Raw genomic sequence first — 14,217 nt, 5'->3', positions numbered from 1 at the left:
TCTCCTGCCCTGAAGGACTGTTATGACAGATGGAGCCCAAAATCATGGACTAAATGAACTCAACGGTCATTTTAGAGGGATGGATGGCCCATGGACTAAGGGAATGCTATCTGTGTGTATATATCAAAAGACAAGAAAGGTGGTGGTGATTAATTGGAATGTATTGGAAAATGTGAGACCTGGGCATGACGTAGATGGTATAGAATAAGGGGTGGATACTGTCCTGGTTTCGGTTGGGATAGAGTTAAATTTCTTTCTGGTGGCTGGGGGGTGTGCTGTGTTTTGGGTTTGGTATGAGAAGAATGTTGATGGCACACTGATGCTTTTCTGGTGGCACTGGTTCTAATGCAGGTGGGTGGATGGATCAACTTTGCATGGTTGACTTCTCCTGGATCCTGTCCATTACTCACATGCTCTTCATTCTCCAACCCCCAGAGCATCATATCTGTTATGCATGGGCACTTTAGAGGAAGGGGGAAGGTTCTTCCTTCTGCCCCAAGCAGAGACAAGTCTCCAGTCTCCTTCACCTCGTGAGTTACTTGTGTCAGCCAGCTCGAGGTTGAATTCAGGCTTAACTTCCCCTTGCGCAGCCTTAAGGTAGGGCTGTTGCTCAGCCTGGGACAGCGCACAATACCACGTATCAATCTCCCACTCACATTCCCGGATACTGTGCTGCCTGTTGAGCTCCTCTTGTAACATAGCTACTTGTTTGAAGAGTTGTTCTAGCTGGGCACACTTGCAGCTATGACATCCACTGCTGCCTTCAGGAGCTAGGGGGACTTCCAGGTGCTGGAGCTCCATGCAACCTGAGGTCTGGACAGCTATTTCAGTCCTTGGGAGGTCTGTTTGGGTGGAGACATCAGCATAGGTAGGCTGCAGTGCTTCTGTTTGGGTTTCAGCCTCAGCCTTGCAGTTGTGGCAGGTGGACACCATTTTCTTTCAGCAGGTCACAGTCTCCTTGTAGTTCTCAAAAAGAAAAAAAAAAAAAGCCCCACTTATTTATAAAGATGTAATCCTTCTAATTCTGGTTCGCTGGAGACCTCAAGCTACTGGGTAGGTTTGCACAGCTACCAGCTAGCTGGGGTGACCGTCAGGGCTGCATCCTAAGCCTGCAGGTGAGCAGAGCAGGCAGCAGCCCTTCTCACATAAACTGCCAATAACACTCCCTATTTGCACACCTTGGTCGCTAGTGCTCCCTAGGGGCTGGTTATATGCAGCTTCCTGCGGTTTGAACTGCCCGTGGGGACCGGTCGGCCCCGCCCAACTCTCGCCCGCCCCTCTTGCGAGACCTGTCACCTGCCGGCTGGTCCCTCCACACACACAGCCCAAGGGTGTCAAGGAGCCCAGAAATCCCCTCAGACACCCCCGGGGACCTGGCAAACCTCGCACTCCTCTCAGCATGTGGCAACAACTGCCGCTGCTAGCGTCCTTTCTTATTGAGCTACAGAAAGAACCCTGCACTGTCTTGCTCGCTGTCTCACCAGCCCATAAGATATAGTTCCTATTTCATGCTTTTTATTAGGCTTTCTTACATTCCTAATTTACCAGTGCACATAGAAACTGTATTAATTAAAATCTTGGAAAACAATAAGACTTGTTTCTTATTTTATCACAGAACTTCTATTTCAGAGGTCCCTCACTGTTTACTACTGGGTAAGTGCCTGTGTCAGGCCTTTTTTATAACCAACGCTGTGGGCACAAAACCTGGCTGAAATATCAGTCTGTATGTTGCCTGAAGGGTATTTTATTTTAATGATTGTATGTGTCAAGTCTGCACTTTATTCTTGGATACTTTGCTCATTTTAAAATATGCCTTTCTACAGTGTTGAAAGTAGTCAAAAAGTAATGATGTAACTGTGAAGCAGGTTGCTAGTCTTGTGTTTTGATTCAGAAGGTACTGACAGATTGTATTGGGCCTGGCTGGGATGGAGTTAACTTTCCCCATAGCAGTGTTGATAACACACCAATGTTTTGGCTACTGCTGAGCAGTGCTTGCACAGCATGGAGGCTGTCTCTCCAACCCCCACCCACCCCAAAGGCCAGTAGACTGGGGGTGGGCAAGAGGATGGGAGGGGATATAGCCAGAACAGCTGACCCAAAACTAACCAAAGGGATATTCCATACCATATGACATCATGCTCAGCAGTAAAATCTAAGAGAAAGGAGTGGGGGGACATTTGTTATTAAGGCATTTGTCTTCCAAAGCAACTGCTACGCGTACTGAGGCCCTACTTCCAAGGAAGTGGCTGGACATTGCCTGCTGATGGGAAGTAGAGAACAAATCTTTTTTTTTGCTTTGCTTCCACGCGTGGCCTTTGCTTTTCTTCATTAAACTCTCTTTATCTCGACCCATGAGGTTTTTTTTCATCTTATTTTCTCCCCCTCTGTCCTGCTGAGGAGGGGAGTGATAGAGCGGCTTGGTGGGCACCTGGTGGCCAGCCAAAGTCAACCCATCACAGTCCTTTTTGGTGCTCAACATGGGGCCTGAGACAGCAGTTTTGAATTGAGTGTGCTGTAGCTATAGTAGTTATTAATTGGCAGGCTTCTGTGCGGGTCACGGACTTTGCTTGCTGCACTGCTTATTTTGCTGAGTTTGGGAACATGTTAATACAAACAATGGCTATGTGCGTGGCCCTGGCATTGATGGCCTTACTGTGCTGGGGGAGCTATCTTGTGGAGAGGATGAGGGAATATACCTCCCTCTTCCCATCCAGGACTGATGTGGGTAGTTTTATTGCGCAGGCTCCCGAGGTCCTTGTTCACCCTTACATAAGCTAATACCACTAACTAACACTGTCTGCTTATTGTCAGGTTTGTGGAATCTGGTATAAGAGGAGGCAACTTTTGGGTGAGGCGATACTGAAACATGCCCTGAGGCAGCTGGTCCCTGGGTGGCAGGGTGTGTGGAAATATTTGGGCAGGTGCCTAGGGCCGTTATCACCTCCCATAGCCTGGGATTTTACACCTGAACAGGCAAGTAACCCTGGTAAACTGACACGCCACCTGATAGAAGGGTGCCTTGCCTACCTCAATGAAAACCAGCAGCTCCTAGCACTGTACTGGGGCTTGGCCTGTGCCTATCGAGACACAATTCAGTACTATCAGAGGACTGTGGTTAAGGCAGGGACCCAAACCACCTCTGAGGATGCCATGACTGAGACCGAGATCCAAACTACATCTAAGAACACAATAGCTGAGACAGGGACCCAAACTAAATCTAAGAACGTGATAGTTGAGACAGGGACCCAAACCGCATCTGAGGACACCATGGTTGAGATAGGGACCCAAATGCCAACTACAGTAATTGTCCCAGTAGTGAAAAAGAAACAGTGGACAAGGAGATCAATGGGTCCATATCATTGATTAGTAAGGGAGGAGGAGGAGAAGGAAGGATCTGATCAGGAAACCAGTCCTTCAGCAAAGAAACAGGAGGAGGAAGAAGTGAGAGAAATCAGACAAGAGGCGGAAACTACTGGGTCCCTGACCTTGAGAGAATTTCAAGACATGAGGAAAGATTACAGCCACCAGCCAGGTGAGAGGATTGCTGCCTGGCTGCTCTGATGCTGGGATAGCGGGACCAACAGTCAGCAATTGGAAGGTAAGGAAGCCCAACAGCCGAGATCCCTTGCTTGAAATGGGGAATTGACAGAGGAATTGGAAACAGCTTGGCAACAATGTATTGCCCAGATACAGATACACCAGCTGTGGAGAGAGCATCTTCCCAGCTCTGAAATTTTGAAGAAAATCTCTCTCCCTCCTCATCCCCACAGGCCGGTGCCTTGGCTGTCAAGGGCACCCTACAGAGCCAGTCCCCTCCTGCCCCGGTCAGAGGGAAAGGGAGCCCCAGGCGCATGCCTCGTGGCGCACTCTGGTTCTTCCTGCGTGACCAGGGGGAGGACATGAGGAAGTGGGATGGTGAACGCACCTTTAAGCTGGAAGTCTGTGTATATGAACTGAGGGGGAAGACAGCTGCTAAGAAGGGGCCACCCAAGAAGGCTGTCAGCTTAGTTGCTGTAGAGACACAAGAAGGCAATCAGCGATCTCCCAGACATAGAAGGACTGAGATCACCTCCCTTGATCCTGGTGAGGGGACTTTGGGTCCAGCACTGCAAGGGTCAGACAGTGAATACTCTGACCAGGAACAGGAATGGAGGGTCCCTGCCTTCGGTCAGGAGGAGGAAAGGGATGTCTGGGTATACTGGACTGTGTGGATTCAATGGCCTGGCACATCAGACCCACAGAAGTATAAGGCTTTGGTGACATTGGTGCACAGTGTACACTGGTGCCATCAGGGTATAGGGGCACAGAACCCATCCGGATCTCTGGAGTGACAGGGGGATGCCAAGAATTGTCTGTATTGGAGGCTGAGGTCAGCTTAACAGGGGACAAGTGGCAAAAGCACCCCATTGTGACCGGCCCAGAGGCCCCTTGTATCCTTGGCATAGACTACCTCAGGAGAAGGTACTTCAAGGACCCAAAGGGGTACCGATGGGCTTTTGGTGTAGCCACTGTGAACACAGAGAAGATTAAACAGCTCTCTACCCTGTCTACCTGCCTGGCCTCTCGGAAGATCCCTCCATTGTGAGCTTGCTGCAGGTCGAAGAACAGCAGGTACCGATTGCTACCATGATGGTGCACCGGCAACAACATCACACCAACCGAGACTCCCTGGTGCCCATCCACGAGCTGATTCATCAATTGGAGAGCCAAGGAGTGATCAGCAAGACTCGCTCACCCTTTAATAGTCCCATATGACCAGAGCAAAAGTCTGAAGGAGGGTGGAGGTTAACAGTAGACTATCGTGGCCTGAACGAAGTCACGCCGCCACTGAGTGCTGCTGTACTAGACATGCTAGAACTCCAATACGAATTGGAGTCAAAGGCAGCCAAGTGGTACGCCACAAATGATATCGCTAATCCGTTCTTCTCAATCCCTTGGGCGGCAGAGTGCAGGCCACAGTTTGCTTTCACTTGGAGGGGCGTCCAGTACACCTGGAATCGACTGCCCCAGGGGTGGAAGCACAGTCCTTTGTGGCGCCTAAAGTGGGGCTTTAGAGGAATTTGAGACAAGGATAGTAATTGGGAGAGGTAACGGGCAAAACATGGACTGAACATTGTTAGAGAGCGGAATGATTGTGGGGGAATTTTTGTTGTTGTATTTATGAAGGGACGAGGGGTGGAGTGTGTGTAAAATGTTCACCTTTGTCAGTGTTGTGATGATGTTATTTTGATTTTGGTGTGGGGAATTCTTTTTCTTGATGTAAGTGAAGTTTATGAAGATTGTAGATTGTGTGATGAATGTATATTTTAATTCTTAAATATGTGTTTCACAGAGGTGAGGGGTGGAATGTATTGGGTTTGCGTGGCAAGGTTTTGGTAGCAGGGGGAGTTGCAGGGGTGGCTTCTGTGAGAAGATGCCAGAAGCTTCCCCCATGTTGGAGAGAGACAGTTCCAGCTGGCTTGTCGCGAGTGAGTGGTTTAGAGGCCGCTTAAAGAATCACCGTCAAAGAAATTAGCAGAAAGTGATTTTAATAGAGATTTATAAAGGTGCGACCTAATAGAATTCGATGGCAAGGTTCACTCTATTACTTATTACATGGGTGAAACATATAAGGAAAATCATCTAAGGGTTTATATTTCAGGGACAGTCTAGGTTTCATTCACAATTTAGCAACACTTAATTATCAACTAATCATTTACAAACTTTAGTAACGCCTAATCATTAACTAATTCAATATTTGCAAAGTGAGTTAGTAAGTCTACTACAATCACAACTTAATTACAGATTATGCTTACTATTAGTTCACACACACAGAGAAACATATATATATAAAAAAATATACAGAAGGTATACCTGTTAAAAATTCCCCTTGATTTCAGTGAAGAAATATTCACGTCGAATGTCTAGGCATCCCCCTCAACGGGCAAAGGGTTGAGCTTCGAAAGGGACTCACCCAGGACCCAGCGGTCCTCCGAATATCGTAGGGCTGAAAGATCGCAAGCTCTGAGAGGCATCCCACTCAGAGGGAGATGCTGGGTGCAGCCCGCTGCGGTCCAGGAGAGCTCAAAGGGCCTCACTTAGGACCACCGTTTATAGGTTCGCAAGATGGTTGGCTTTAGTAATCCGTAAATTTCCATCCTGGCCACAGTCCCAGGTGGCAATTACTAAAAAATTCTCAAGGTTTCGGTGTTGTTCTACTGGACACCTGGGCCAGGCAGTAGGAGTATGTTCCCAGCCTCAGCTATGCAGAGTTTCTGATACAGTCAAGGAGCGCTCAACTGCCAGACTCAATACACCAAGGCCGAGGTTTCATGGAAATTTCTGAGATCAACAGTCGGCCCAGATCAACAAGTGGCCCAGGAAAGAAAGGGGGGGGTATGAATGCACCACCACACCATACAAACTGGTTCGTCTTTCTTGCTACATTATACAGGGGTCTTAAAATCTGTGTTGTGTGTGGGATAAATTCGTGCCAGTACCCCAGTAATCACCCCTGAACAAGTGCAGAGTCCTGAAAAACTAGTAAAATATTTGGAAAACGTATGCTGTCACCCTGGCAATTCCAGAGAGACCCAGATTACTGCAACGTGCTAGGGCCTGGCCCATGCCTACCAAGCCCTGTTCAACACTATTCAGAACCCTCAAGGGGGAGAGAAGGTCTCCAGATCTGATGACAAAACGAGGGGCACTGCGGCTACTCCAACCCCCGCGACAGGCAATGCGGCTACTCCAACCCCTGTGATGAGCACTGCAGCTACTCCAACCCCCGCAACAAGCACTGCGGCTATGCCAACCCCTGCATAAGGTACTACAGCTGAACCAGAGGACCAACCCTTGCTGGTATCCGTTGCCCCTATACATAAGAAGAAATCCAGGAGGCAAAAGTCAAGTCCTCTAGAAAGGGATGATGGAAAAGCAGGGCCATCACGAGGAGGGAAGGAGGAAGAGGAAGAACTCGTAAAGTTCGGGAAACCACCCGATCCCTATCCCTGAGTGAGTTGCGAGATATGCGGAAAGATTTCAGCCGTCGTCCAGGTGAGCACATTGTTACCTGGCTGCTCCGATGCTGGGATAATGGGGCCAGTAGCCTGGAATTAGAGGGGAAGGAAGCATTGACAAAGCGATTGATGTGGTGGTGCATTCACACCCCACCTTTTCTTCCCTGGGCCACTTGTTGATCTCAGAAATTTCCATGAAACCTCGGCCTTGGTGTATTGAGTCTGACAGTTGAGCACTCCTTGACTGTATCAGAAACTCCGCATAGCTGAGGCTGGGAACATACTCCTACTGCCTGGCCCAGGTGTCCAGTAGAACAACACCGAAACCTTGAGAATTTTTTAGTAATTACCACCTGGGACTGTGGCCAGGATGGAAATTTACGGATTACTAAAGCCAATCATCTTGCAAACCTATGAACGGTGGTCCTAAGTGAGGCCCTTTGAGCTCTCCTGGACCGCAGCGGGCTGCACCCAGCATCTCCCTCTGAGTGGGACGCCTCTCAGAGCTTGCGATCTTTCGGGCCTGCGATATTCGGAGGACCACTGGGTCCTGGGTGAGTCCCTTTCAAAGCTCAACCCTTTGCCCATTGAGAGGGAATGCCTAGACATTCGACGTGAATATTTCTTCACTGAAATCGAGGGGAATTTTTAACAGGTACCTTCTGTATATTTTTATATATATATATGTTTCTCTGTGTGTGTGAACTGATAGTAAGCATACTCTGTAATTAAGTTGTGATTGTAGTAGACTTACTAACTCACTTTGCAAATATTGAATTAGTTAATGATTAGGCGTTACTAAAGTTTGTAAATGATTAGTTGATAATTAAGTGTTGCTAAATTGTGAATGAAACCTAGACTGCTGCCAAACACATATAGTCCCTGAAATATAAACCCTTAGATGATTTTCCTTTATATGTTTCACCCGTGTAATAAGTAATAGAGTGAACCTTGCCATCGAATTCTGTTAGATCACACCTTTATAAATCTCTATTAAAATCACTTTCTGCTAATATCTTTGATAGTGATTCTTTAAGTGGCCTCTAAACCACTCATTTGCGACAACTGGAAAAGGGACACAGGCCCTCAGCCTCTGGAGGCGACTGCTGTCAGGCGTGAAGGAAAGGTATCCCTTCAAGGAAGATGTTATATATCACCCAGGCAAATGGACCACTATGGAGAGAGGTATCCAGTACCTGAGAGAATTAGCCATGCTGGAGGTGGTTTATAGTGACCTGGACAAGGACCAAACGCCCAAAGCTCCAGATGAAGTCCAGTGCACGCGACCCATGTGGCAGAAGTTTGTACGCAGTGCACCAGTGTCGCATGCCAATTCATTGGCACTACTATGCTGGAAAGAGGAAGAAGCATCAACGGTGGATGACGTGGTTAGCATACTCCAGGAATACGAAGAAACTGTCTCCTCCTCCCTTGTCTCGGCTGTGGAGAAACCGTCCCGGGAGGTCCAGCAACTCAAAGAGGTTATGTCCTATTCTCCACCTGTACGGACCAGTATCTCAGCCAATAGCAGTCAGCGTTTTTCTCCTCAAGAGAGAGGATATAGAAAGTACACACCACGGGGCACCCTGTGGTTTTACCTGCGTGACCACGGAGAGGACATGAGGCAGTGGGATGGAAAACCTACCTTGACCCTAGAGGCACGGGTACGTGAGTTGCAAGGAAAAACAATCACACAAGGGGGTTCTCCCAGGAAAAATGCTGCTCCAGTTGTCAGGAAAAACCTGTCTCATGATGGTCCAGTTTCCGGTGAACAGTTCCCCAGACACAGTAGAAGGGCTGATCTTACTTTGGATTGTAATTGTGATGAAGAAATTCTTGACTCACGTTTGCAAGAAGTGAGAGATGGATACTATGACCAGAACTAGAGGGGCCCTGCCTCCAGCCAGGTGGAGGAAAGGGACAACCGGGTTTACTGGACTGTGTGGATTCGATGGCCTGGCACATCAGAGCCACAGGAGTATAAGGCTCTCGTAGACACCGGTGCACAGTGTACCCTGATGCCATCAAGCTATTGTCATGGTTTAACCTGGCAGGCAGCCAAATACCACGCAGCCGCTCACTCACTCCCCCCCCACTCCCCGCAGTGGGACGGGGAGAGAATTGAAAGGGTAAGAGTGAGGAAAAACTCGTGGGTTGAGATAAAGACAGTTTAATAGAACAGAAAAAGGGAAAATAATAATGATAATGATAAAATATACAAAATGAGTGATGCACAATGCAATTGCTCACCACCCGCGCTGACTGATAACCAAGTAGCGATCGGTACTTCCTGGATCATGCCTACCATTCATATACTGAGCATGACGTCACATGGTATGGAATACCCCATTAGCCAGCTGGGCTGGCTGTCCTGATTCTGTTCCCTCCCATCTCGTGTACCTAGCTCAGTCAGTAGGCACGGGAGCTGTCCTTGGACTAGGAGGGCACTTAGCAACAACTGAAAACATCAGTGTGTTATCAACATTCTCCTCATACTAAATCCAAAACACAGCACTAGGAAGAAATTTAACCCTATCCCAGCCGAAACCAGGACAGTATCCACCCCTTATTCTATACCATTTACGTTGTGCTTAGGTCTCACATATTTTTTTTCCGATACATTTCAATTAATCACCACTATCTTTCTTTCTATATATACATATATATATATGCACTCACAGATATCATTCCCTTGGTCTATGGACTATCCCTCTAAAATGTCCACTGAGTTCATTTAGTCCATGACTTTGGGCTCCATCTGTCATAACAGTCTTTCAGGGCAGGAGAGATGGTGTGTGGTGTTGGGCTGTTGCATCCTGAAGCCAGTTCTCATTTCAGTATTGCTGCGCTCATCTGATTCTGTCATCGTTGCACTTTGCTCGGTTTCATCAGAGTTAGTTCATTCTTCATTAATCTGAGTGATTTTTACTGCTATACCATTGATAGCAACCATAGAAATAATGATATACAATATCATGTAACAATTGACATCATACAATTCAGTTCATTGGCTATTTTCACCCAAAATCAAATCCCCTTGAGGTACACATCAGACTTCCCCATCCTTTCGCATCACCCACCAAGTGCACAAAGGTCCTTGAGCAAAAGCAATCCCACGGATGGGTTTTCCCTTGCCAGAGGCAGGAGTAACCCAGACTGTCTTCCCCAGCATATTTCCCATATGCACGACAGGGACTTTATCCCCATCTACAGTACGTAAGGGTTTTGATTGGGCAGGGCCAGCTCGAGTGACAGATCTCCTGGTACTGACTAACCAGTTGGCTTTTGCTAAATGTGTGTCCCAATGCTTGAATGTCCCACCACCCATTGCCCTCAGTGTTGTCTTTAGCAGTCCGTTGTATCGTTCGATTTTCCCGGAGGCTGGTGCATGGTAGGGGATGTGATAGACCCACTCAGTGCCGTGCTCTTTGGCCCAGGTGTCTATGAGGGTGTTTCGGAAGTGAGTCCCGTTGTCTGACTCAATTCTTTCTGGGGTGCCATGTCACCATAAGACTTGCTTTTCAAGGCCCAGGATGGTGTTCTGGGCAGTGGCATGGGGCACGGGATATGTTTCCAGCCGTCCGGTGGTTGCTTCCACCATGGTGAGCACATAGCGCTTGCCGTGGCGGGTTTGTGGGAGTGTGATATAATCAATCTGTCAGGCCTCCCCATATTTATATTTCAACCATCGTCCTCCATACCAAAGAGGCTTTACTCGCCTGGCTTGTTTGATTGCAGCGCATGTTTCACATTCATGGATAACCTGTGCAATAGCGTCCATGGTCAAGTCCACCCCTTGATCACGAGCCCATCTATATGTTGCATCTCTTCCTTGATGGCCTGAGGCATCATGGGCCCACCAAGCTATAAATAATTCACCTTTCTGTTGCCAGTCCAGATCCACCTGAGCCACTTCAATCTTAGCAGCCTGGTCCACCTGCTGGTTGTTTTGATGTTCTTCAGTGGCCTGACGCTTGGGTACGTAAGCATCTACGTGATGTACTTGTACAGCCAGGTTCTCTACCCAGGCAGTAATATCTTGCCACAACGCGGCAGCCCAGATGGGTTTGCCTCTGCGCTGCCAGTTGTTCTGCTTCCACTGCTGCAACCACCCCCACAGGGCATTTGCCACCATCCATGAGTCAGTATAGAGATAAAGTACTGGCCATTTTCCTGGTTCAGCAATGTCCAAGGCCAGCTGGATGGCTTTCACCTCTGCAAACTGGCTCGACTCACCTTCTCCTTCAGCAGTTTCTGCGACCTGGCATATAGGACTCCATACAGCAGCTTTCCACCTCCGATGTTTTCCCACAAGGCGACAGGACCCATCAGTGAACAGGGCATATTGCTTCTCGTTTTCTGGTAGTTTGTTATACAGTGGGGCCTCTTCAGCACGCGTCACCTCCTCCTCTGGGGATATTCCAAAATCTTTGCCTTCTGGCCAATTCATGATCACTTCCGAGATTCCTGGGCGACTGGGGTTTCCTATTCGGGCCCGTTGTGTGATCAGCGTGACCCACTTACTCCACGTAGCATCAGTTGCATGATGTGTAGAGGGGACCCTCCCTTTGAACATCCAGCCCAGCACCGGCAGTCGGGGTGCCAGGAGGAGCTGTGCTTCAGTACCAACCACTTCCGAAGCAGCTCGAACCCCTTCATATGCTGCCAATATCTCCTTCTCAGTTGGAGTGTAGTGGGCCTCGGATCCTCTGTATCCCCGACTCCAGAACCCTAAGGGTCGACCTCGAGTCTCCCCTGGTGCTTTCTGCCAGAGGCTCCAGGTAGGGCCATTCTCCTCGGCTGCGGTGTAGAGCACATTCTTTACATCTTGTCCTGCCCGGACTGGCCCAAGGGCTACTGCCTGAACTATCTCCCCTTTCATTTGTTCAAAGGCTTGTTGTTGCTCAGGGCCCCATTTGAAATCGTTCTTCTTCGGGGTCACTTAATAGAGAGGGCTTATGATCAGGCCGTAAACTGGAATAGGCATTTTCCAAAAACCCACAACACCTAAGAAAGCTTGTGTTTCCTTTTTGCTAGTTGGTGGGGACGTGGCTGTTATTTTGTTGATCACATCTGTTGCGATCTGACGACATCCATCTTGCCATTTTATTCCTAAAAACTGGATCTCCTGTGCAGGTCCCTTGACCTTACTTTGTTTTATGGCAAAACCGGCCTTCAGAAGGATTTGAATTATTTTCTTCCCTTTCTCAAAAACTTCTTTTGCTGTGCTGCCCCATACGATGATGTCATCAATGTATTGCAGGTGTTCAGGAGCCTCACCCTGTTCCAGTGCGGTGTGGATCAGTCCATGGCAAATGGTAGGGCTGTGTTTCCACCCCTGGGGCAGTCGGTTCCAGGTGTACTGGACGCCGCTCCAAGTGAAAACAAACTGTGGCCTGCACTCTGCCGCCAAAGGGATTGAGAAGAATGCATTAGCGATATCATTTGTGGCGTACCACTTGGCTGCCTTTGACTCCAGTTCGTATTGGAGTTCTAGCATGTCCGGCACGGCACCACTCAGTGGCAGCATGACTTCGTGACAGCGTGACTAGAAACAAAATAACAACCATGTCCCCAACAACTAGCAAAAAGGAAACACAAGCTTTCTTGGGCGTTGTGGGCTTTTGGAGAATGCATATTCCAGATTACAGCCTGATTGTAAGCCCCCTCTATCAAGTGACTCGGAAGAAGAACGATTTCAAATGGGGCCCTGAGCAACAACAAGCCTTTGAACAAATTAAACGGGAGATAGTTCAGGCAGTAGCCCTTGGGCCAGTCCGGGCAGGACAAGATGTGAAGAATGTGCTCTACACCGCAGCCGGGGAGAATGGCCCTACCTGGAGCCTCTGGCAGAAAGCACCAGGGGAGACTCGAGGTCGACCATTAGGGTTCTGGAGTTGGGGATACAGAGGATCCGAGGCCTGCTACACTCCAACTGAGAAGGAGATATTGGCAGCATATGAAGGGGTTCCAGCTGCTTCGGAAGTGGTTGGTACTGAAGCACAGCTGCTCCTGGCACCCCGACTGCCGGTGCTGGGCTGGATGTTCAAAGGGAGGGTCCCCTCTACACATCATGCAACCGATGCTACGTAGAGTAAGTGGGTCGCACTGATCACACAACGGGCCCAAATAGGAAATCCCAGTCGCCCAGGAATCTTGGAAGTGATCACAAACTGGCCAGAAGGCAAAGATTTTGGAATATCCCCAGAGGAGGAGGTGACACGTGCTGAAGAGGCCCCACTGTATAACAAACTACCAGAAAATGAGAAGCAATATGCCCTGTTCACTGATGAGTCCTGTCGCCTTGTGGGAAAGCATCGGAAGTGGAAGGCTGCTGTATGGAGTCCTATACGACAAGTCGCAGAAACTGCTGAAGGTGAAGGTGAGTCGAGGCAGTTTGCAGAGGTGAAAGGCATCCAGCTGGCCTTGGACATTGCTGAACAAGAAAAATGGCCAATACAACCAGCAGGTGGACCAGGCTGTTACGATTGAAGTGGCTCAGGTGGATCTGGACTGGCAACATAAGGGTGAATTAATTATAGCTCGGTTGGCCCATGATGCCTCAGGCCATCAAGGAAGAGATGCCACATATAGATGGGCTTGTGATCGAGGGGTGGACTTGACCATGGACGCTATTGCACAGGTTATCCATGAATGTGAAACATGCGCTGTCATCAAGCAAGCCAAGCAAGTAAATCCTCTTTGGTATGGAGGACGATGGTTGTAATATAAATATGGGGAGGCCTGGCAGATTGATTATATCACACTCCCACAAACCCGCCACGGCAAGCGCTATGTGCTCACCATGGTGGAAGCAACCACCGGACGGCTGGAAACATATCCCGTGCCCCATGCCACTGCCCAGAACACCATCCTGGGCCTTGAAAAGCAAGTCTTATGGTGACATGGCACCCCAGAAAGAATTGAGTCAGACAACGGGACTCACTTCCGAAACACCCTCATAGACACCTGGGCCAAAGAGCATGGCATTGAGTGGGTGTATCACATCCCCTACCATGCACCAGCCTCCAGGAAAATCGAACGATACAATGGACTGCTAAAGACTACGCTGAGAGCAATGGGTGGTGGGACATTCAAGCATTGGGACACACATTTAGCAAAAACCACCTGGTTAGTCAACACCAGGGGATCTGTTTCTCGAGCTGGCCCTGCCCAATCAAAACCCTTACGTACTGTAGATGGGGATAAAGTCCCTGTC

The sequence above is a fragment of the Calonectris borealis genome, chromosome W (assembly GCF_964195595.1).
Source record: "Calonectris borealis chromosome W, bCalBor7.hap1.2, whole genome shotgun sequence".
NCBI classification, from domain to species: Eukaryota; Metazoa; Chordata; class Aves; order Procellariiformes; family Procellariidae; genus Calonectris; species Calonectris borealis.
This window is presented reverse-complemented; position numbering follows the sequence as displayed.